The sequence below is a fragment of the Euprymna scolopes genome, chromosome 16 (assembly GCF_053919585.1).
Source record: "Euprymna scolopes isolate OS-2025 chromosome 16, ASM5391958v1, whole genome shotgun sequence".
NCBI lineage: Eukaryota > Metazoa > Mollusca > Cephalopoda > Sepiida > Sepiolidae > Euprymna > Euprymna scolopes.
In genome coordinates, this window is record NC_136497.1 from 14,178,426 (window position 1) to 14,201,293 (window position 22,868).

Below are 22,868 nucleotides of genomic sequence, written 5' to 3' on the forward strand. Positions count from 1 at the left end.
TGTATTATGAAATAATATTTATTTCTAACTAATTTTAACATGATAACATACAGATAGTTTTAAAACTTTGTATATAAATTTTTTTTATTATTTATCTTTTAATAGAGTTGCTTACCATGACTCAATTGACTCTATGACGCGCGTATAATCTCCATTTTCTTTCCCTTATCTTTCTCTGGATTCTACACTGATGAAACCATTGACAGGCAGCGGATGGTCGCTCTCTTCTTTTTTCTTTCTTCTTCCCTTTCCCTTGCGCTCGGTTTGTTTTGTTTCCTTCTCTCTATATCCGTATATTTCTCCCTCTTCTTCCTAGGTTAGTAAACGCGTGTCAAGGCATTTACCTATAAGAACGTGCATATTTAGGGGCGTGTGTGTGTGTGTGTGTGTGTGTGTGTGTGTGTGTGTGTGTGTGTGTGTGTGTGTGTGTCGGTTGTTACGTCGAGCTACTGGACAGCAGTTATAAGTGTCATAATGTTTTTTTGTTTTTTTTAAATCCCTCCCACCTTGTCTATAAAATGTATTAAGTGGATTGCTACTACCACCCCCTCTGGTTTTTTGACGGTCGAGGCCCGATTCTTTTTCTTTATTTATTTCAGTATCAAAAATGTAATTGTCTAGTTTAGATGCTTGAAAATACCATAAGGTTGAAATAAATTATTGCATCGACAATTATGTAATTTCCGTGTTATATATATATATATATATTAGGCTTTTAGATATGTATGGCTAGGTTTCCTTCCTCTTATCTATTTGCCTTTCTGGTACCAAATGTACTTCAGCTTTTATGGATTTTTATTCGCATAGCGTTTATATGCTAGCCAACATGTCGCAGAATAGATCTTGTAATCTTGTTAAATTTACTTATATATACTTTATTTCATTTTTATATATATATTAGTATAAATAGTAATCGTATCATTCTAAATTTTCTTATTGGGGAAGTGGTATTATCCACTGGAGAGCCATGTATTTAACAGCTGTCCTGATGATCCCCATTTTTTATTTAAATTTTAGTCAAGGTTTTATTATTTTTTTTTCTCTCCTCATATAGTAAGATTTTGGAGAATTCGGTTTATGTAAGTACTGATTCATGCAATTTTAGTTAAGGTTTTTTCCTTAATTTTAATCTATCTATTGTAATTGTAAACTTTTTAGATGTCGGATTATGTACGTGTTAAGTCTGCGATAGGTCACATTTATATATATAGCGAAATTCGAAATCAAGACCTCATGGTTGGGGAAGTGGTATTATCCACTGAAGAGCCATGTATTTAACAGCTGTCCTGTTTTTAAATTTCCAAAACAGCTACATGGTAGGCAGCTGATGATCCCCGTTTTCTATTTACAAAATTTTAGTAAAAGTTTTTTTTTTTATCCTCATTTTTTTTTTTGTTTTTTTTTTTTTTACACAGTGATCACCACTTATCAAAGCCCGGAAGCCACTCAGGGATAAGGGTTATTGCAAGTACATTACGTTAGTGTGGAGATTTGATGAAGTGTTTAATTAAGGGGGCGGTTCATTAGGAATTTGTTAACATTGGACTTGAAGACATCCAAGTTGTAGTCTGGAGGGAAGCAGGCAGAGGGAACAGAGTTCCACAGGCATGCAGTTCTAAGAAAGAAGCTTTGTTCATGGAATCCGCGTTTTGATTTAGGCACAGATATAGAGTGGGGGAAATTTTTCACAGTGGATTCAGCTAGACGGGTGTTTTTCGTGAAAGATTGGCGAGGGGGGACCAGAGATTGGAGTTCAGAGGAAAAACAAGGATAGGATCGCAACGTCTCTTCTGTGGGAGAGAGGTTGCAGGGTAGAGAAAAGGGCATCCCCCACTAAGCCACAAAGTCTATTTTGTACTCTGTCAAGGCAGGATAGGCTGTTTTTAGCAGCTCCTGCCCAGATATGGCAACAGTATTCCATCTTTGGACGTACTTGGCTTTTATATAGATAGAGAATTGCATCAGTAGTGAGATATCTTCTGGAGCAGTAGAAGGATCCCATCTTTCCAACGACCTTGGCAACAGACTTGATGTACGTGTTCCATTTCAGATCAGGAGTAAAGGTCAAACCCAGAAGCTTGTCAAAACACAGGGCCTCACCCAGACGAGAGCCATCCATCACAATTGATGCCAGATGGGGATCAGAGCGTTGATGATGTAAGGATAGGAGTTTGGTTTTGGATGCATTAAAGGAAACCAGTCACATCTTCCCCCACTGAACCACGCGCTCGAGATCAGAGGAGAGAGAATCAGAGAGAACTTTGTCATTTACAGCCTTTGATGTGTTGCCGTAGATGGTCGTGTCATCAGCATAGATGTCAACGAATGATTTAATTATGTGTTTAGGGAGGTCATTGATGTAGATCAGGAAGAGAGTTGGGCCCAGGATTGACCCCCTGAGGGACTCCAGCATTTATATTGCAGGCCTACGATTTTTGTCCATCTACCACTACTCTTATGAGCCTATCGGAGAGAAATGATTTAATAATTGAGAAAACATTTCCAGTTATACCGTAGCTGGAAATCTTGTGAAGTAGACCCTTATGCCATACCTTGTCGAAGGCCTTTGATATGTCAAGAGCAACTGCCCTAGAAAGGAAGCCTTTGTCAAGAGATTCACTAACCTGTGGGATATAACCGTCAGCACATCTGCGGTAGATCTTGCAGAGCGGAAACCATATTGTGTGTCACTAAGAAGGTTATTCCTGCTGAGGTGGTTGACTCTTTCTCTATTTAATATGGATTCCAGCAACTTACTCATAACACACAGGAGACTTATTGGTCTGTTCTTAGAGGGAGATTACTTATCACCTGAATTCTTAAATACAGAGCAAACTGATGAGGTCTTCCAGGGAGTTGGAAAGCACTTCTCCTTAAGGCAGCGCTTAAATAGTTTCGTAAGTATGGGAGCAAGTTCTGGTTGAAGCTTTTTTAACACTATAATTGGGATGCCATCAGGGCCAGTTGCTTTACTGGAATCTAGGTTCTTTATTAGCTTGGCAACCTCATGCATGGATATTTGTATGTTACCTAGTTTGTTCTGTGTTATAGGAGGAAATATGGGGAGTTGATGGCCTTCGTCGCATAGGGTAGAATTAGCTGCAAAGTTCTTTGCAAATAGTTTGACCTTGTCTGACGCTGACGAGATGACCTCTGGTCCATTGATAATGGTTGGGATAGAACGCACACTTCTGTTCAGGATCCTATTTGTTATTTGCCAAAACTGGTGGGATCCAAGCCGCTGATCAGCTACCTTGGATTTAACAGACTGGGCATATAGCTCTCTTGCATTTTTTATTACTCTTTCACAGTGCTTGCTGGCAGACCTGAAAGCAGCTTTAGTCTCAGTGCATCTATTACGTTGGTAGCTATGGAAAAAGTGATTTCTGTGCGCGATAGCAGCACATTCTGGGGAGAACCATGGCTGGCTGTTAGGTCTTTGTTGGAATTTTTAGATGGTATGAATTGGTGTATGCCTACAATTAACCATTCGGTCAGATCTGATACTATAGAGGACACTTCCTTTTTAAACATGGAGTGCAGAGGTAAATCAGATATGAATGTACGGAAGCTATCCCAGTCAGCCATAGAGTATCGGTATACAGTACGGTGGAGGGGTACGTCTGGGGGCTTCTTACATTTCGTTTTTATCTTAACTGATACGACAGAGTGGTCGGAGGATCCTAGAGGAGAATGAACGGAACATGAACATAGCTCAGGGGAAGTTGAGAGAAAAAGGTCTAAGAGGCTTGCATATTGACCGGGTGTATCGGGTGAGTTCGCGAACAATCTGAGTGAGGTCATAAGCAATGGCAAAATCATGGCAAAACCTCCCCTCATCATCTGTCTTATTTGAATGGGTCAGCCATTCCACGTTATGGACGTTGAAGTCACCACAGATGTGGATGTTAGCCGAGGGATGTGAAGACAGTATGTGGTCTGTTTTCTCAGATATGCTCTTAAAGATATGCTCTGCTGTTGTGGGGCCTATAGAGGGCAAATATAAATGCAGTGGTGTTAGCAAGTGCAACCCTGAAGCACATATAGGGTAAATTAGGATCTTCTCTAGAGATATCCCTGCCACACGGGAAGCCATCCCGTATGTAGGCACATATTCCATGCCCATGGCGATCTTGGGTGTCAGATTTAGCTGTTAAATTAGAGTATCCGTTAATTATGAACTCATCTAGGGAAGTGGTCGGCCCTATTCCAGTTTCACTTAGAAATAATATGTCCGGTTTCGTCTCCTGTAATTGGGTTTCAACCTCTGGAAGGTTGGAACGTAGACCCCTGATGTTGGAGAAGGAGACCTTGTAGTAGGGCTCTACGTTGGAAAATGGGGTTCTAGGTTTAATCGAGTTTTTATTCTGGAGATATTTCATGTTGAGGTTTTGGGATTTGTGGAATAGGTCGGCATACTTGGTTAGAGCAGTACAGAGAGGGAAAGTAAGAGAGAAAAAGACAGGAAAATTTTTTGTTTTGTAGCACACGAAAAGGTAAAGCCGTAACAATTACCAACTAGTATGGCATCGAGAGGCCCCACCAGAGACTACTGCATGGTCCAGATCCACTCACCAAATGGCAATACAGCAGTCCCAGTACTTTGCACCTGCTGATAGGACAGCCTCCTTAGTGGTTAATCCAAGGTTCGGGTCCCTGACTATCAGGCGGATAACGTCAGCCCATACAAAACGTTTACCTCCAGCACCCTTACTAGTGACATGGCCACAAGGACAGACAGAGACAGAAAAATTTCCGACATCTCAGACTACTGGTCACCAAGTACTACCGACCTTTAAGCAACTTTTTCTTCACCCTTTGTCAGAAAAATCACTCATTGAATGAGGACTGAATGACAAAATAGGAGAAGCGAGAGTTACTGGAGCTGCCGATAACACATCCACTGTATTATCTACTCTCCATTTTAAAAAAGAAAAAAGGAGGGGGAGGAGGGGAATGGAGACAAGTGACTTATTTATATCTAAGTATTAAGTCCGGTGCTAAGTTAACAATTCAGGACACTTTTAATGATAATCTCCCCTCCCATATTAATGGGTGGAAGTTTGTCGTCATCTATCGAGTTTAAATCATTAGAGTTTCATCTTATAATTAATTAAAATCCAATAATTTACTATTATCAATTTGTAAAGTCGGCTTTATATCAATTTACATTCGAGTTTAGATAATTATTCAAGGAGGTTCGTTTTCATGAGTAACTGTTTCTTTGCACTGTATTATATTTCGAATGTACTTGAACATAAGGCTAACTATATTAGATGGTTTGATTTGCCAGCAAGACGCAAGCTTTTTCAATACAGGCAAGCTTGCAGTAATAGTATATATTAAGTATACTACTTAAATAAAGCCCTAAGTTTATCTACTCTAATAGAGAATAATTTCCGGCATTTTTTTCTTTTATCGTTAGTTGCCGGCATTTTGTTTGTTTTTATCGTTTAACTCTGTAGCATGAGGGGGGACGGATAATACAGGAGAATACAGACAAGACAGGAGAATACAGACAAAATACATAAATAAAACACGAAAAACAAGTTTAAAAACAAGGTAACATAAAAAACATTTAGGATTAGTTTTAAAAAAAAAATACTTAACGTTTTTGCACTAAAGATTTCGTCCGCCGTCTTTTTGTCAACTGGTAGCTGGCATATGTCTTTCTAGAGCGAAAGAAGATTTCTACTTCCGGATAACTTGGTCGAGTGCCTATCTATTTATAGAATAAAAGTCGTTACGTTCGGATGTGTAAAATATTTAATTTACATTTTTTTTTATTGTTAAAAAAGTTCTAACCTTTTTTTTTTATAAAGTCTTAAGTTTATCTACTCTATTAGAGAATAATTTCCGGCATTTTTTCTTTTATCGTTAGTTGCCGGCATTTTGTTTGTTTTTATCGTTTAACTTTGTAGCATGAGGGGGGGGCGGATAATACAGGAGAATACAGACAAGACAGGAGAATACAGACAAAACACATAAATAAAATACGAAATATATAAAATATATAGTTAAATTCTTTTTTATAATTGAAGACTTTTGAGAATAGCGATAAGTCTATTTCTATTTAACAATTTTAATTAAGGTTTTCTCTTTTTTTTCCTTTCATCCTTAAATAGTTGAATTCTTTTTGTAATTATAAACTTTTTAGAAGTCGGATTATGTAGATGCTAAGTCTGCGATAAGTTAAATTTAGTTTCTTTTTTTCTTCTTTTTTTCGGGAATTCAAGCTGCATTTTTTATTTATTTATTTTTCTCAAAGCTTCTTTAGACTATATATATATATATATATATATATATATATATATATATATATATATATATATATATTGTATGTTTTGTGTTGTGTTCTTACTTGCATCATCAGGGTTAGAATACGTATATATATTTCAGGAAAGCTCTCTTCATCAGACATGTATTTTACTTTTAAACGTGCATATAATATTATAGCTATTGTAAAAATGAGTAACACTGTAAAAATTTGAAATTTATTTCTTTTAAATCTATTATATTATTTAAAGTTAATACGAGGGTTATTTCAAAAGTAATGCCTCCTATTTTTAATTCAAAAAGTTGAAGAATTACTAAGACGGGAGTGGTACCATCAAAACAAGCGACCGGTTATGCTTTAGAATTTATTTTTCTACATAGTCACCACCATTCTCAATGCCCTTTTGCCAGCCATGAATAAGTCTTGATGCCTCGATCGTAAAAGTCAGCATCTGCCGAGGCTGCCCATTTTTACACGGCTGCAATTACAGTGTTGTTGTTGGGAAAATGCTGCCATGTAATTGTTACATAGAAAAGGGTTGTCCCCTTTCCATGTAAATAAGAAGAATATTAGATAAGTAAAAATGAGATTAGGATAAACCTAGAATCGAACCCTGTAGACAAAGTTAAGAAATGAAATGTTAGAAATTAAATCTATTGTTAATTCTTTTAGAAATCTGAATATTAAATATGTCAATAAAAGAATGACCAATGCAAATTAAATTATATTGTTTAAAATAGGTTAGATTAGAATCGAGGATTCTTTTGTTTGTTAAAAGTGTGTTTGGACAAACATATGTAAAGCCACGTGAAATTGGTCACGTTTGAAAAATACACTTCTGATGTCATAGAAAAAGGACATTTCTCCATATGATGGGTTCGGATTTTAGTCAGCAAGAGAGAAAGTCAGTCAGCAAGAGAGCCAGAGAATTGGTCAGTTAATCCCTCGGAAGCAAAGGAAGAATATTTATACTATGTAGATTCAAATTTGAATTCCTGACGTCAATCGACCCGTCGATCAGATGAATAAAGAAGTCATCATTATTTGTAACTGTTGTCTTGTGTCATCCTTCATCACGAACGAAAAAGGTAATGTGTTTATCATCTTATAGTGAACTTTCTGTAAACCTTTCCAAGTTATGTGCCCCATCTCCCCCATCGCAAGTAATGTCTATACATGCCTCCTCTCCTCTGTGTTAAAAGAACTGTAATATAAATGTCTTCTCTCCCTCATCATCGCTATCGTTATGACTGTATTATCCCGTTATATATGTGTCCTAATATGAAACTCCGTCATCTTTAAATTATGAAGGCCCTGCTATTCAACATAATGCATTCTTACGAGGTCTGTATAAGTGAAAGTTTAACGGTGCCAAGTTGGGGCTATACCGTGGGTGAGACAGCACCGTCTATTCGAACCTTGTCACACATTCCGTAGTCTTTAAACTTGTATATGGTCTGACACATTGTCATGTTGCAAACAGAATATTTCCATTTTCTCTGGCCAATCCAAGCCTTCAGCTTTATAAACGTTCCAATGTAAAGGTCATAGTTGACACTTAATCCTGGTTCCAATAAATCCAGAAAAAATCTTCTTTGCTGGGGAGCGTAAGTGGTGCCATTCCATCCACTACCGTTTGGACGCAGGTTCGTAGTGGCAACACTACGTTTCGTCACCAGTGATGATGCGGTCCAAGAATCCGTTACTTTCGGGTTCGTGTTAATTTAATAAGTCCTGAAAAACATCACGTCGGTGGTCCTTTTGATCCTGTGTGAGAATTCATGGAACTCACCTACCACCCACTTTACTGTATCCTAAAGATGACAACATCGTTTCCAGTGCACTGACGCCCACATTCAACTCTACACGCATTTTATTCACCGTTATCCTCCGATCAGCGCCGATGAGCTGGTGGCTGTGGTGCATAGGTGTTCAAAACACGTTTTTCACTCATATATCTATGAAATCGATGAACCCATCTCCTAACTGACATCAACTGAACCATCTTCGTAAATTTTCAACGGGCACCGGTGAATATTGATCGGTTCAATTCTTTTTCTGCGTGAAAGAATTCAGTGACGCATTTTATATTTAATATTTTATCGTAATGATTTTTTTTTTGTATTTATGACTAATTAAGGATTTCTCTTTCATTGACTGAGTATCGAAAAATGAAGTGTATTATCAAAACAGATACTACACTTTTCCCCCGAAGTCAAGTGTGAGCGTGTAGTTGATTCATGTCGCCATTGGCCATTTTTTGTTCATGGTTTTTAAAAACAAAACGAAACTGCTTACCTTTGTTTAACATTTCTTCTGATAATTTTTTTTGTGACATTTGAATAATATGTGATACAAAAGCTGTAATTTCTTCATCTGAAACTAAACGAAGTTGAAGACCAGTAAATTATATCATGATCAAAAACTTAATATCTATCAACTGAAATGTTATAATTATATATAATATTATTTTGTTTCTGATATTTTTAGATGAAGATTGATAATTCGTATTATTTGGATTCTTTGGACTACTGTTCTCATCTTGAGTGTCATTTTCACAATGTTTCGGTTGATGCAACCTCCTACCTTATTCAGGTGTATCCTGTTGAACTCGGGAATCTTTCTGTAGGACTCGGATATCTGCACGGAATTTCGAACTTAATCCTTTATTTAATCCACATAGGTAGTGTGCGTTCTTTGCATCAGTCGAAGCAGTGTGCTCTCTTGGTAACATAGCGCGTTGTGATAAAAAACACTCAAGTTGAAAACTGTCGTCCTTAGAATCCAAATAATACGAATAATATTATTGTATATGGAGTTTGTGGAAATGCCAAGGTTTTAACCCAACGAACTAATCATTGTAAAACCATCTGCGAAAGCTAATTAAATATTCATCCATTCAAATGAAATATTTTTCAGGTATGGCACAAATTGTAGGATAGCCGGCTAGCGAAAATATTAGCAGCATCCGTTAAAACATGTATGCAAATTGGCAAGTGCGCACGTGCTGATGTCACGGGAAGAAGGAGAGAGAAAAAAGAAACAAGGACAGTGCGTGGTCGATAAAGAGAAACAAAGTGTGATCCGAAAGAGGACGATAAAACGTTAGGTCGAAACGTTGGCATTTGATAGAATGTAAACTGACAAAAATAAAGTAACATTAATGAAAATGTTTATCATAAGTCCAATCTTTCATGATTCATCGTCAGGGATAAATTAATCTAGCTGGTTTTAAACAATTTATAAAGTTTTGTTTTTTTTTCTGAAGGCTTAGAAAGTACTCGGACTTATGATAAACATGGTGATTGCATCAGCCAGTTCCCGCTAGAAGTGAAGACTGTTGTTGTTTATTTCCACTTTCCTTTAATATCAAATATGTTCATGCGAAAAAAAAGTTGGGTCTGGTGATTATTGATACTAAACACTTGATTTCTAACTTGCACCACTTTTAGGAATTATTTTTAAAGACCGTCTAATACAGCTACAAATATAATTTCAAATCCTTTACGTTTTTGTTAATTATTTCGATTCTCTTTCCTTCTTTCTTCCTCCTCCCTCCTCTCTCCCACACACACATACATACAGAGCAGCGTAAGAGAAAGATAGTAAAAGGATAACGTAAATAAAGAAGAAAAGAAAAACTTGAAACTTACATAGAGTTATAAAAATGCTAATATATTGTTTAGGACTGGGTGTTGGGGTATAAAAACGCTTCTTGTTCGTTCACGTGAAATTACGAGTCATGCTTTCTTTGGATCAAGAAAATATTTTCGTGTTTTAAATTCAAATATAAAGTTATTTATTGTTGCTACCTCACGTGATTACGTTTTATCTATATTAAAAAAATTACCCCGTTTACATAACTGTATAGTGCATAGAAAACTCAAATCAGACACAAACTTACCATTCACTTGACGAGACATTTCTACTTGGGAAATCTACTCTCACGAATGAGGCAGGTATGAAGAAGTTGTTACCGTCGAGCTATATTCAAAACAAAAGGTAACATCTCTTGACAATGAAAAATTAACATGAAAAATATTTTATTCTTTGTAAAAAAAATCATTCGAAATTTAGAACGAGAATAAAATTTGGTAATAGAAAATTCGCGATTAGCGTGACTTCGATTTGTGAGACAATGATAAAGAGCCCTTTTAAGGGAGCTATTGAGCTCCTCGCTTTTAATAGCCTTCTACCCGTATTTCATTATCGTCGATAGAAGACAAGTAAAATCGAATCAATGTTGTTTTGAAATGTCAGCGCACATCAGCTCAGCTCAGATTGACAGATGTTTTTAAAATTTGAGTCGAGTCAAAGCAATCGGGGTGCACAGATGTAAAAGGTTAAATCAACTTGGCCGACACCAGGATTGGTAGTCACTTTGTTTTTACATGCATCTATGTATTTCTGTCTCCTCTTCTCTCTCTCTCTCTCTCTCTCTCTCTCTCTCTCTCTCTCTCTCTTTCTCTCTCTATGTCCCTCTCTCTATCTCTCTTTCTCTCTCTTTCTCTTTCTTTCTATCTCTCCCTTTCTCTCTCGTTTCGACAACGGAAGAATTGTAATTCATATGGATTTTAAATGCCGTTGGTTTCCAACTCATCTCAACGTTCGAGGTCTCAGAAAATGCTATATTTTAAATGTTTTGACAGATTTCTATTTTTATAGGAAATATGTGTCTGTTGTTCATTTCATACAGCGTTCAATTTCAGCACAGCGGTCCTTCCAGTAATGACGCCGACAGAGAAATCGAAGAGAAGACCCATCAAGTAGAGGTAATAGATGTCATATCAACCCCTTGATTTTAAAAAAAGGGTGCGCCTATCGTTTTATATCGTTTAGGCCCTGTGGAGTTGGTTGCCATACCCAAGACGTAACAGCTTTTTCAAAGAGGTCTCCATGCGCGTCAAACCAAGTTACTCTTCCCGGCAAGCGATAGCAACATAGATTGATACAACTTTAAGTACACATTTCGGTACAATTTTAATTTCTTTCTTCTGTAGTCTCTCGATTTTGTCACAGCCGTTCCACATTTTAGTTTTCTCAAATACAAATTATCATTTTAATTAGTTTTTCTTTAAAATAACTCATTTTTTTTTTTCGTCTGTCCCGCGTAGCATTGTTCGCGCTGGATTTCTCACCTCCCAGCATCACCATTACTGCCATAAACGGTCAAAGACTTGATCAAGATGAAGTCCGGACGTCTTAAGAACATAGTATAGATCTTTTGTTTCAGTCGGACTCTCGGCTTTCCCCTGGGGCTTCCATCTTAAATTTACAATTACATTGTTGTGCGTGCCTAGTATATGTTCGTACCAACGCATACGACCCTTTTTCGCTGAAATGAAACGTCGTAACGGTGATAAATATAGACATTTGGTCATGTCTAATAATACCGGAAGTCTAACGAAAAATCTTCGTCTTTATCTTTTTTTTTTTTTTTTGCGTGTTCTTGAAACATCCGGTCATACGACAATTTCCCACTTTCTTACATAGATCTTTGTATTTTTGTTGGGGTCTGCAAGATTTTTCCAGTTGCATCGGTTGAAGGCAGACAAGTTAATGTTGCATCGTATGCTCCTCATCTCTTCATTTATAGACGGTTTAGTCAGTTTTGTAGTCTTATTTAATCATAGCAACTCTAGATCGTCCCATTCCCGTTCTCGGAAAGTTGAGTGTTTTCCACTTAACCAGAATATTTCTGAGCAGGTGTAAGGGCCTCAGGCGGAGATTCTCATATCAGTAGCAGGAGGGTCATTCTCGATCCGTTTAGTCTGCAGCTGTAGCCTGTTCTCTTCCTGAGATAGTGTTAAGGGTTCGACATGACTGAGGAAGCTTTTCCTTGATTTCAGCCGTTGGATCGTTGGTTCCCATCCACCAAGGAGATGGTGTTCATCACTGGTAGACGTTATCTTCTCTAATCGACTGAAAAGTTCTTGTCATATCTGTCAGTAAGGAGTTGCAGCTTGTGATCAAGTGACAGGTGTTGTTCAATGCTGGGTCTAATATTTTATCATGTATTCACTTTCATAAAATAACAAGAATACTCCGCAGAAGAATAACTGAGGTTCAAGACAGCAGATGTTAGTGTGTGTGCTCTGGTTCCTCCATTCGGAGTTAATCAGTTTCCGTAGGATATTGTTCCAGGAGCTTTCATTTTTGTCTTTTTTATATGTTCCTTGAATGAAAGGGTGCGGTCCAGAGTTACACCAAGGTATACAGGCCTGGTGCGATTCTCATGTTGTATGCCATACCATATGACGTTTACGGGTCGGTTTGCCTCTTGGTTATTGAGATGGAACAAGGAAATTTGAGTTGCTGCAGGGTTTGCATGCAGGTGGTTATTTTCGCAGTAAAGGAGTACCTCATCTTAAGCTAAGTTAAAGTTTATTTCTACTTATTCGACCATACTGTCTCGGGATGTTACTCAGAAGTGGTCAGCATGTATGATCCGCTCAGTCTTGTGAGCCATTGGTTAATTATTGGTGTACAGTAATGGAGCTAGTATACTACATTGATGTAAGCTATTCGTTTGTCAGCGTCAACGACTTTAAGTGAAGATTATGATCTGATTGTGAATTCGTTAGGCCGGAATCCTGCTGGTTCAGCAATTGAGATCAACATGTTGATGATTAGACGCGTAGACAAATTAACCGGGTAGCATAGCAGGAAGATCCGGCAGAAACTTTTTGTGTGCTGGATTTCTGCTATGTTTGAGTAGAGCGATGATTCTGTTCGCTTTCCTAATCTTTGAACTGTTTCTTATTAGCACATTATTATTAAGTGCCTCAAGAATTTAGTTTTGTGTCAGATATCCAAAATGCTTGATCTCCTCTTTGGTCGATGGCTTTAGCGGCCTTGAGGATACTGATATAGACATTAAGCTCTTCAAGTAAGAATGATTTAGTCAGTCCAGTGCTCTGTTTGGTCTTTGGTGCTTAAGTAACAACTAGTGGTGAAAGTTGGTTAGCAGTTATTATTTATTGCTGTTGCGTTGGAGTTGATCGATCGTTGCTGATTTTTCGGATTAGACGCCTTTTCTTGTAGACAGCTGGCAGATTTTTCCATCGGCACCAAAATCAACAGAATCTGTCATTTCTGAAATAGCATTTTCCCTGTTGATTGCGATATACTGCTGCTAGTGTTTATCCTCCCAGGCTTTGCCTTCTCTCTTGAAAATGTGTTTAGTTTATTGCTAATCACCTGAGGCACCCTTACCAGGTTATGCTGACGGGGCTGCCCAAACAGTTTTTTGCAGGCCAAAGTGCTCCTCCTGGATCTTCAATCTCATTTTCCAACCTTTGTCTCACATCTTATCTCTGTGGGAGACAGTTAAATAACAGACTCTTTTCCTGCTTTTACTATTTTTCGTTATATCAGTTTTCTCTGTTAGTGGTATTCTGATAAGTACTTCATGAGTCTCTCGCCTACTTCGATGGTGCTTTGAGCAAAAGGGTTAAATTTATAAAGCGTTTGGTATTTGTTGTGACCTTGAAGGGACAATAATAAATAAAACAACATGGTGAGATATTTACAAAAGTCTGTATTTGATGCAGAACAGCAGAAAAACTGCTCGTCCTTCGTCATAGGCTCCTCTATACATAGCATCTAGATGAGTCCATATAGTAACGAAGTATGAGATATCACCATGACACGGTCACACCATAATTTTTAGCCTCGCTCCATATGGAGTCAATACATTTTTTTCTTTTAAGGATTTATTACAGTAAAGTCTGTAATCTTACGTTTTCTTTTTTATATTTGCTGTTCAGAACCTGTTTGCGGGTTTTGTTTCTTAAATGTATCGAACACAACTTTCATTAGTTCGTCTCTGGAGTATTATCCTCGACAACACCTGATTATTTTCCTCATGTGTTTTTGTGTCTAAACTTGGATCTTTTTACCATGTAAATCATGTTCACAGTCCATTCATCCATTATTCTTGTTTCTCAGTAAAAGATGTTTTCTTTCGACATCCAAAATAATAGTTTTCTCCAACTTTACAGCGCCTCTTCGTGGCAATTTATAACCAGCTTTTGCATGGGTTGGTAATAATCTATCAAACACTTTTAATCTTTCCTGCAAAGATTGCTTCTGCTGGCGTCACGAAAGTCATCGCTGCAATAGAATGTGGGTTAGTAAAGTCTCGGCATATATTTTGGACATGAAGAGATAATTAATTCAACATGTATATATATATTTTTTTCTTTGTTTTATTTTAATGAACAGAATCAAAGTAATATATACAAATTTTTTAAAAAATGACAATAATATTTCAGTTCAATAAGGCTTATTTCTTTTTTTTCTTGAGCTCTCAACAACGAATCAAAACGGATTTACAACCAAAAGGAAGGTTTATAGAGTTATTCGTCTTTTACCATTGATTTTGCTTTTTATGTCTTTTAATGGTTGATTCGCAATTTGTTTATAGTGTTTTGTTTTTTCTTTCTTTCCTACGATGAACTTTTCTTTTTTTCAAGCACTAACGAAATTTTCGTATTTTTAATATTCCTCTTAAAGGGATCCGATATTTCCTTTATTATTTACAAATGGAAATAGTGGAAGATGAGCCAACCTTTGGTTTACGCTGAAGCACAACGACGATATACAATTCCTGTATTTCTCGTGATGTTCATTTTATCAGCAGAGTTCAGACGTCTTTCTTCTTCGGACTCCTGTCTGCAACTAATTTGGTGTTTAAAATTCCTAACGGCTAGCCTTTTCCGAAAGAGACGCTGGATACGTTTTTTTCTGAATTTTAAATATATCAGCGTTTTTCTTTCCTTCTTTTTTATTTCACTCCTAGATATCGCCGTTGTTGCTATGGTAACGGCTTATTTGTCTCACGCTTTTGGATTTTTAATCATTAAATTTATTTGTTTTTTATTAATACGATATTGATATACTTCAACTATCGTCACACTTGGTTTACAACACAAAATGTCTTCCATGAACAAATACATGATTTTTTACTGCAAACATAATACCTAATGCTTCCCTCTCGACTTATAACTTTTTTTTTGCAGGTAATAATGAACAAGGTGTGTGGACGATATGTTTTAGTGATCCGTTTCCATTTGCAGACTCTAATATCGTACGATGTAGCATCAGTAGCCACAATAATTTCAAAATCTGGATTGTAGGGCATTAAAAAATAATTTTGATGAGAGTATATCTTTGATTTTTTTCAAATGCCCTCCATCCTATCGCTGAAATTCAATCATTTTCTTTCTTTAATATCTTATTTAAGAGGAGTTCGTAAATTATCCATGTTTGGAATAACCACATTATACTAATTTTCTAAACAAAAAAAACCTTTGTAGTGACACTGTGTTTTCTGGAGTCGGCATATTTTTTATCGCACTAGCTCGCTCTTGGTCTTGTCTTCTACCATTTTTTTTATTTATAAAATCTTGATTTGAGCACTCGTTCACAGATATTTGCAGATAAGCATTACTTTCTTGGTGCCTCCAATAAGTTTCCAGACTTTTTTCGTGTGATCAATTTATTGATAGTACACACATGAAACTCTAGTACACTTTGAAGTAATCTCCTCCTCTGGCTGCAATGCACCTGTTGTACTGTTTCAACACCTTCTGGAAGGCCCCATAGAAATCCTCTTGTGTGAGCGTGTCAATGACCCTCGTCACAGCTTATTTCATCCACTTAATTGTCTCATAGATACAGTCTCTAAGGTTTTCCTTGAGCTTAGGTAATAACCAAAAATCACAGGGAGCAAGATCTGTACTATAGGGAAGGTAAGGAACTGTCTTCATGCTCACCTCAAAGAGTCTGTGACAAAGATGGAGTTGTGGATTGTGCATTTGGACAAACTTCGCGCAAACCTTCCGTATCTTCAGTTCCACGCTGACATCAGACTGTGTACTTATTGTCTCTATAGACATACGACGGTCTTTATTCGTGAAATTCTTTATTTAACCAATCAACTCTGGTGTTCTGACTTCCTTACCCTTCCTACACCTCTCATCATCCCTCACAGATTCCTTGTATGCCACTCAAAAACTGATGCTTTATTCATGCAAGATGTCCCAAAAGCAGTCTGAAGAATTCTATACGTGTCTGTGGCATTTGTTTCCAAATTTAAAACATAAGTTTATTGCATATCGTTCTTCTAAAGTGCTCTCACGTCCAGATTGCATTTTTGAAATTCATTAGCTGTGACAATCAGACTTTAGTAGGGCGTATTCCAATTCCTGCTGTAGCTGTTAATTTGAACATGAAATAAAAAAAATGGCCAGTCATCTCATAAGATGTATAGCAGTTACATAAATAATTTTCAAGAGTCTTATCAATTTTAAATGCCTGTACAAAAAAAGTCTGAAAACTTATTGAAGGTAAATAAACCTTGGAAAAATTACTTCGTTTAGCCGAAATCTTTTTGGAACTAGGCAGAGGCTAATGATAATTCTTTAGGGCATGGTTCACTCGGCGAAAAATGTCGGCAAAACCTTTACTTTTTATATAGACTTTTGCATCTTTTCATCCCATAGAAGAAAACTTCCGAAAAAAAAAAGTTATTTATTTCTCTGTTTCGGCATTTAAATTTTCAATATTTCGACAGAAAGAGTTCATTGCTATATTCTATAATCAATATTTTTTTATCCAAGAACTTGTTTGAGTTGTTCATTATAAACAATTTTTGAGTTGTTCATTATAAACAATTTTAATTTTAGATGTCGTTTTCATATCGTATGGTTTTTGCATCTAAACTCTATGCGAAAATTAGACATTTCAAATAGTTGGCGCTCAGCCTCGACAATTTGAAATCATCGCAATAATTGTTAACTACGATAGCAAAAAAAGTGCCATCTTCTTTATTTATTTATATTTATACATTTTTACTTGAGTCCAAACAATTTATTAAGTGTACCTTTTCAACAGATGTAAGGTTGTTTCGTGGTAATATCTAATTGACGAATCAGATATGTTCAGTTAATAGTGATACGCCAGAGACATTAAAACGGATGGATAAAGAACATTACAGTTACGTGTACATTTGTATCCACCCACGCAAATTCTGTCGAAGTAAAAAGTAAAACAATGCCTCTCTGTGCGGACATAGCACAAGTCTATACCACGTGACAGGGTGTCCACTTTCTATCCAATCAACGCTTAAAGAAAACAACTTTTATAGAATCTGTTTCTGACAGCCTTCGCTGGAGCCGGCAAAATCGTATAAAAGGCACTGCGCATGACACGAGTAAGCAAAACAGTCCGACTCCGTCCTTCTGTGCGACGTTAAACCACCAACATGGCTTCGCACGTCTTTTCTTTTCTTCCTGCGGGCTGGCATTTTGCAGCTACCATTAACGCTCAAACCTCACTAGATTAATTCTCCAAAAGATGAGCTTGTGTCACATCCGACATATTTATGGAGCAAAATTTTCTTTCCTTTTGTTTAAAAAGAAGAAACATTTTTCTCTTAAGAAAACATGATTGCCTCAGTCGGAGGAAGTTTTTCTTTTGTCTCTCTTTTGGGTACAATTGTTTTACACCACTTTTATCAGACTCTATTTTAAGAAATACATAAAATCCTAACGACTATAAAACTTAACATTTATTGCCAGGAGAATGTTCCCAAGTAGTATTAACATCTTAGAACATTTAATGACTTAATCTTCCTCTCGCGTGTCGACACAGCATAAGCATATAAAAATACACTCAAAAAGTAATGTTTTCTCCAATTAATTTCTATATTAAATGTTGAAACTTGTCTTCATATTGCTAATTACTGACACCTTTTATTTATTTATTTTTTATTTTTTATTTTTTTTTTATTTATTTTTTATTTTTTATTTTTTTAGGGATTGGGAGATGTTTACTACGGTTGTGATACCAAGCATTGGTGGATATTGACCAATCCCCTTCCAGCTAATAGTAAACTTGGTCCAGTTTATTCGATCTGTATTATAAGTACTTGCGTATCGAAGCAAACGTAATTTCGTCTTCAATGACGTAAGTAAAATAATCGATTACGTTTCAAATAATGTTTTATGGCTAAACAATTTAGTTAATGACTGTACCTTCAACAAAGGTTGTTTTGTGGTAATATATAATTTGACGAATTAGATATGTTCGACTATACCCAACTTTCTTAATAACAGACGAACCGTTCTTTTTTTTTTAATTGGTCTAATAATTCGCTCGATCTTTCGTATCAAAACAAACGTAATTTCGTTTTCAATGACGTAAACTTATCGATCACGTTCCAAACAGCATTTGTGAAAATGCACTTTTATCTCGAATATTTTTACCTCTTTTCGATAATTCCTATATTTTTTTCTGTTCTTGTCGGCTACGTTTACTCAATATTTTTCTGTTCTTGTTGGAAACGTTTACTCAATATTTTTCCTCTGTTCCAATTGTTTTTCTTGAAATTTCCTTTTTAGACGAAGTTGTTGTTTATGCTGATGTTTAATGTCGAACATGACACTTTTCGTCCCTTAAAATAGGGCACTGACTTTTGTGTGTGTGTGTATGTGTTTTTTTTTTGTTGTTGTTGTTTTTTTGTATGGTTGTGACTTTTTCCACTGGAAAATAGATTTTCACTTTTTAGTTAGAAAGAAAAAATAAACTTATTTACGTGCTCCTGATTAAACAATAAAAATTCAGATTTCTTTCTTTTTTTGTGCGGTCGAACTATTAGAATTTAAAACTATTAGAATTTAAAACTATTAGAATTTAAAACTATTAGAATTTAAAACCTCATATTTGGGAATGATTTGCAATATTTTTCATCCTCCTCAAGAACGAAAACTTTCTTATCCGAGTTTCTAGCGTTGGAGACTTTCCTTCCTTGTTTTAATTTTCTTATCACTTTGTTTTTCCTTTGGATGGGGTATTCTACCGGATGCCAAACATTCTCCCATTAGTTTAGTTACTCCAACCGAGAGATCTTTTTAAGATTCTAACCGTTTCTTTAGTGCTATTGTTAGTATTTCTTTTGCACTTGATTCAACGGGTATATTCGCCAGATAGTTTTTGAAATCCTTTTTCATTAGCCCAGTTGTTCCTGAATTGGCACTTCTCGTTGTCACTATTATGATTAACAACATTTTCGAGCACACTATCTAAGTCTTTTTCGAAAATCAAACATCTTTAATTGTAATAATGGTTATATTGTATCCAACATAAATCCAAGATCTTGTTGCCAGTGTTGTATGCGACGTAGTCTAGGTTATGTTGTGTAAGAATAAGTCTGCATCTCGCGCCACTAGTGTTGTAACCTTGAAAGGTCGATAATAAATAAGACAACATGATGGTATATTTACAAGAGTATATATTTGCAGAAGTCCTTCGTTGTAAGATCCTCTATACATAATATCTAGAAGAACACATATAGTCACGAAAAATCATACAATAACAGTATTGGTCGTACAATTTGCTGCTTTTGGGGTATCGAGTCCAGGTATGTATTGGATGTGGCAGATTTAAAGGTGTTTTTCCCGGCTGTTTGGCGCACAAACATGGTGAAGTTGTAATAGATTTTAGGGTCTGCTAATGGATGGGCAATCTCCCTTTCAAGATCTTCTTGAAAGTAAGGCCAGTGCGCTTTTTTCAGAGTTTAATGGAACTATGGCTGGAGTGATACCAGCATTAACTCTGATGCCAATGCAGCGATGTTAGGTTTTGGGGTAATTACTCCAGCACTAACTTTTTCTTCAGTCCAGTGCTGATAACACACAATATGGAGATCGTACCCTGTTTTTCATCGTCTACTGTTTAAGGACTTTGGTTGCTTTGAAATGTGAATCAGATACACTCATCCGCATCCACGTCACTTTTAACGTATACCAAACGGATGATATTAGTGTTTAAGTCGTCAATCACAATCTTTGCTGTCTTATATGACGATGATCGTTTCATTCACATGATGGCGGAGATGTTTAGGTTCACGATGGGTTGGTTTCTTGTAGGCACCGCCAAAAATGGCCGCAAAATCAAGTTGTTGTTGTTTTTTAAAACTAAATTACATTTATTAAAATCCATTATTTCTGAGTAACTTTTTTTTTCCAGAAAGATAAAACCCTGAATTTTATCATATAGAAAACAGAATAATGTAAAACTTTTTCTACTATTTTTAATTCAATTTTAAATGTTAAATTTTCCCAAAAAGTTAAAAATTGACATTTTTTGTCTTGCACAAAAAACGTACTTAAATATTTAAAAAAAAAAAAAAAAAAGGTTTCTGAAATAATTAATTTATTTATTTATTGTCTAACTAAGATTTAGGATGATTTTCTAAGAGAATATGCAAAAATATTATAATATAAGTACCTGAATTTCAAATAATTCCACTTATTCATATAGGTAACCAGATATTTCGCGTCCATGTAGAGTCGAGATCGACTCTGCTTACGTTTGCGGATTATAAGAAGAAAACTATGGAAGACCAAACAGGCCAAAAAAAAACTTATTTTTCAGTGACGAAAATTTCAATGTATTATTAAGCGGAGGCTGGCCAGTACCAGATGGTTGACTATTTGTATGAGTTTGGTTTTTAATGTGTATGTGTGTGGGGGCCAGACTCCCCAAAATGGGGGGGGGCAATTTAAAGCAGAATAAAAAAAAATTATTTCAGCGCGTTTGGTCCACCGTAGTCGAAAGGCGGCAAACGTTTTCAAACGGGATCGAAAAAAAATGATGCTATTTTTAACACAAAGGGCACAACATTTATCGAATTTTTTTTTTTTTTGTATCGATTATTCAAAGCATGCCCTGTTTAATAATGGTCATGCATTATTCGGCTCGCTAAAAAAAAAATTGTTAATTTATTTATCAAAAATTTTAAAATGGCTTTTTTCGTATAAATAGTAAAAAAAAAATTTGTTTGTTTTGCTTAACTTAAATTAATTATTTTACTTAACATATTCACCGAATTTCACACTTCAACACTCAAAAGCGGGATAATTAAACACAATCGAAGTTCTGATATTCAGACGTCAAAATAAGGTATGCAAACAATTTTTTTTTTTTAATCTATAATTCTGTCCCTTACAACAACGCAATATGTTTTGTTCAGTTTCAGATGATTATTTTAAGCATATTTGTTCCCACTTCAAAACAAAGGGGGGTTTTGTAAGCAAAAAAAAAAAAAATATATATATATATATATATAAATATCGTTTATGAAAAATAAGTACACTGTTATAAAGTTCATTCTTCTCCTAATAATCGCTGAAAATTTCGTATTGATCGGATAATTACCTGATTTTTGGTAGATTTTTAAAAAGACGGTCCGTCAAAAAGTACTGACCTGCCTCCCCCCCCCCCAATTTTGGCGGTGCCTAGTTTCTTGAAGAATTTCAGAGTTTTGTAACAAAATTCTTGATTGAGGAGAGTTTCATTGTTTAGGATATCGGTTTCAATACTGGTTTTAGTTGGGCGGGGGGAGCGTTGGCCTCTCTTCATATTTCGAACTGGTAATCTACCCAGTTATGGACATCATTTGTCTTTTGGCTCGCTTCAAAGTGTTTGATAGAATTCGCAGGTAATAGTAAGTATTACTCGACAGGGACCGCGATATGAACGCTTCTATTTTGAACTTAGGGTTAACAGTAGATTTTAGTGCATTTTTTTAGTTAACAGTTAGGTTCAAATATCGGGGGGGGGGTCAAAATACAACTAGGGGATGGGGTTTAATAAATTGCAACTAGGCATATTTACGAAATTTAGATGAAGTTGGGTGGGTATGGTGGTGTCGTTTATTCAAAAAATGGTTACAAATCAGAAATCTGCGAAAAGGTTTTGCCTGCCAATTTATCGAGTAGTTATATCGGCCAGGTCCAAAATTAGTCGACGAAACTCGTGAATCTTCGTTAAATTCTTGGATATCTATTCTGAACACGTACCTTCAAAGTTATTGAAAATCAGAATGCAAAAACTGAAAGCGTATTCTTACCTATATTTGAAATATTCGCCGAAATCCGATTTTCTGGTTTGTTGATCTCCAGTTTAAAAAATAGTCAGTAATAAGATTGTTCAAACGCGAAAATAACGTTTACAACATTGAAACAAATAAGGCGTCGAAGAGAAATGGCGTCTATTCTAAAACGTTGCCATGCCAACCGACATAAAGCGTGCAGACCAACACAGAGCCTGACAAAACGTCGTGGCCCTTTAAAGCATATTAATCAACGACGCAATACTGTTGTGTTTATTAATGCCAGTCTATTTAAAGAGACTAAATAGCAGAGGGTAGTTTATATTAATTCATATCCAATCTGTAGTAGAATGAGACCAAACTAATCAACAGTTACATTTCATGCCACCAATACAAAGCTCTTTTGTCTTTCTATAAGAAATCTTTCCAACCACGGATTTTCATGACTAACAGCACTTGCCAGTCCAATGTTTAAACTCCTTAGCATAACACTTTCAAGCAACATGAAGTTAAATACTCGCATATAAGATGTGGTCAAACTTGCCACAAAGCAGGAAGACCCCCCCCCTATCGGGCTAGAAAACGTCTCACACCTGCTAGTATCGTATATCATTCGCTCGCGCATGGAGTATTGTCATATTTGTGCTAGTACACCACCAACTAGTCTCCATTTCTTAGACAGGGTATCAA

The 22,868-nt window shown here is 36.1% G+C and overlaps 1 long non-coding RNA gene across 1 annotated transcript in view; it reads right to left on the reverse strand.

Moving 5' to 3' along the window:
- Nucleotides 1–22,357, reverse strand: part of LOC145295841 (uncharacterized) — a 38,904-nt gene extending 16,547 nt beyond the window's left edge. Inside the window, exons 1-3 of the long non-coding RNA XR_013869893.1 lie at nt 22,197–22,357; nt 10,182–10,261; nt 8,576–8,659 (exon numbers count right to left, since the gene is read on the reverse strand). This is a non-coding gene — a long non-coding RNA (uncharacterized LOC145295841). The remainder of the gene's footprint in view (nt 1–8,575; nt 8,660–10,181; nt 10,262–22,196) is intronic.
- Nucleotides 22,358–22,868: the final 511 nt, after the last annotated feature.